This window comes from Ostrinia nubilalis, chromosome 3 (genome assembly GCF_963855985.1).
Source record: "Ostrinia nubilalis chromosome 3, ilOstNubi1.1, whole genome shotgun sequence".
Lineage (NCBI taxonomy): Eukaryota > Metazoa > Arthropoda > Insecta > Lepidoptera > Crambidae > Ostrinia > Ostrinia nubilalis.
The window spans coordinates 5,166,148-5,169,592 of NC_087090.1; positions in this window are offsets into that span (position 1 = coordinate 5,166,148).

Here is a 3,445-nt window from a genome sequence, read left to right on the forward strand (position 1 = left end):
TATAAATCTTTTTTGACGATCAACGTGCGTTCAAACAAAATCGTGCAAATGTGTAGACACCTCATGTAGGTACGTTTGTCGCACGTAAAATGTTCAACTGGAAAAACTCGACTAAGTGAATTTTTTGCATTCCACTTGTTTACCCGGCCTGCAGTCAGCGCTTGCCCGTCCCAAATTCACTGTTGGTTTTTCTAATTTGAAAATGTTCCAGAGCGCAACGATGTTTTTTAATCAGAAAATGTAAATAATATCGTTGAACTGTCTAACGAAATAAAAATCTAAACGAATTACGCGACAAACAAAGTTTATTCAGTTAAAAGTAATTTGATTGTACGTTTTATTTTATCGCGTTCACCAAATAAATTCTGGAACGCAGCAGCAAAAGGGAACAAAACTAAAACAATTTTATAGCACCTACCTCACAGCATCAAAAGTTTTATCTGGGCGTAAAATATATCCTTACTTGAGGAGCTTAAAATTCAAAACATTTTACCTGAGGCGAGAAATATTCTAAGCAGCGATGGCGCGAAACCGCTGTAAATCCTCCCTGACCGATTTTTGCGGAGATTTATTGAACAGTGGTGGAATAAATGCCTCCAGGAGTTTCGTAATTTCTCACGGTAGAGCCCGAGGGCTCGGCGACAAATGAGGTCACGTCATTATATTAGTTTCGGCGTCATAATGGCTGGGTGGATACTGATGAGTTGTGTATATGACGAAATGGCCGCAAAGACAGTTAACAGTAATTTATCTATGAATATTTTAAGAAAAAATATACTCCAGACAGTGTTGTTTTTAAAAAAGAAAGAAAGGAAAATAAAATAATAACTAAGTAGGCTTGGTATATTTATAACCCTTTCTGTAAGTACTTTGTCCGCCCCGCAGTTTCATTATAATAAGTGAACTGAGCAACAAGAAATGTTTAAGACTAGATATACGAGTACATTTTAACGTTGTCCAATAGTCTCCTCATTTCACGTAACTGAGAAAGATTAGAATTATATTAAATAGGTCTTTTATTAATGGTTTTTTCAAACCTAAACCACTTTATTCAAGTTGAGTGCCAGATTGTTAAGTCTAATGAAGAATTAAGCTCAGAGGTGGGTCAATTATGGTCCCATTAATATGTAATGGCACAACACCATTTCGAGAGCCTAATTAGTTAACTATTTATTTTAAGCACGATATGATGATGGAAGTTTGAGTCGAACTGTAAAGAAAAATATTTGTTATTATTTTTCTAAGAATCATGCGATTTTATGTCTCTGATGGTAGAGCATGTTAACACATTTTATAGCCAAACTAAACAGATATTATTTTGATTTCTATAAACTTTCTTAACACTACTCGTAGATATTTAAGTAAGGGCTTTGAAATGCACTTGCAATTGGAGTTAGTGAAGTGATTAGGTACTCCAGGTATTAAATACATGTTCATTGCTCTAGAGTCTAGCGTACCTAGCTACGTATTTAACACCTGTTGTAACTAGCTGGGGTTACATTGTCCTGTACCAGTAAATTAAAAAGCCAACAGGACCATTATAAAGAAAATAAATAACTTTAACGCTTTACCTAAACGAAGTGGGTCCGTTATTATGTATAAAGATCTTCCCAACCTCTTGATAGATAAGGAGCCTATTACTTTAACTAATCTACTAAGCGTCTAAGAAGAACCAGAAGTAAACAGGTGATTAAGCAGCGTCGCGTTAGTGATGTATGAGGGTGGGTCGTTAACGACCCGCTTGGGTCAACGATATCTATTTATGGAGACCTCTTGACCTTGTTGCATTCGTAAATATTTGTAGCGGAGGTAATACTGTATGAAGATAATTAATAGCGAAGCTAAACGTTTAATGCCGCTTAAACACGCAACTTTCTGTTTGTGGTACGCAAATGAAACTGCAAGGTCTTTCGAATCGATAGTTTGTGAATAGTTCTTCAAAGCATGAAGTTGTTAATTTTCTTCGCAATTACCTTGTATAACTTGAAGTACTACTTGATACTTTGTAAATTTTGTAATGTACGCTAAAGCGTAATCGTAATCGCGGTTTTTTACACGTTGGCTTGAATACAACGCCGTAAATAGTGCTAGTTAAACAAAACCGATAATATTATACGGAGTATTGTGAAATTTTGATTTTCATATCAACGTGAGATACCTTATTTACGTTTCTGTTAACTTATTTACGAAGTATTTTACCGAACTTATTTACAACAGCAACCGTATTGAGATATTCCCAAACCTATTCCTCCGTTCGGAATCATACTTACATAATATTATAATTTATAGCGGATTTTACGATCGCTGCAGGCAGCAGTGGCAGGAGTGTTGAATTATTAAAATATCTTCGGTTCCCAGGGTGCATCTCTGATAAATGGGATGCTGAACGCCCCGACAGGGACCGCTGAGGGACCAAGCATTGATGGCGAATATGCAGCACAAATAACGTCAGATATTTGCAGCATGTGATGCACTTGGGTGATGCATCATACCAGTTGGCGTAAAATATAAATTAACGATTATAGGTTGGATAACGGGTGCCCGTTATATCACGATGATATTTTCGAAAGTTTGCTTAGTACCTATTAAAGCATCAAACAAAATAATGAGCTTCCGAAATTTTTTGTTTACATTCTTTGTCAACTCTATTTTCTATATAGACTAATATAAAATTCTAATTTTACATTCAATTGAAACTAATTAGGTTTTCAAGCTTTTAAGTCGGCATCCTGTAAATAAAGACAATTTTTTATCAACTAAGGCGGCACTACCTTTATGTTCATTACAGTAGACGCCTACTTGTCAGGCTATCACCATTTAGCCCAGTCAATTAAATTCAATTACCTAGTCCGTCAATCTCCGTGGCAGAAGCGATGCGGCGCTGGAGGCAGCGGGAAATTCACTAAAACACTTGAAAGCATAACCGTGTTCTGTTAGGTGTAGCCAGAAATAGAGCAGCTGACATACAGCCGAACATTTGCTTTTGTCGCTTTTGTGTTCGCAAGTTAGTTTATTAACCAGTAATAATATTAAATTAAGCAACAGTAGGATGAATAAAGCTGTAACTAGTAATATTCATTAGATAACGCGATGTTGATGAGAATGAATGGATGTTTGTTAATTACATCTTCACACATAAACTTCTGAAACTTGGATGAAACTTTTGTTACATAGTTAGCTTTGACATACAGCCTAAGGCTGAGTTGCACCAACTTACTTTAACCGTAACTAAAACAAATCCCGGTATTTTTTGTATGGAGTTTGACAGATTTTTGAAGTTTGTCAAAGTCAAAGTAAGATGGTGCAACTCAGCCTAAGTGCAGATTTTCATAACTAATAATATGCCTTTATCGAAGGAATATTCTGTATAAGAATTCTGTGGACGAAGTCTCAGTTCTAAGATAGCGTAGAATAATAACTCAGAATTCAATGTCATTCCTCTATA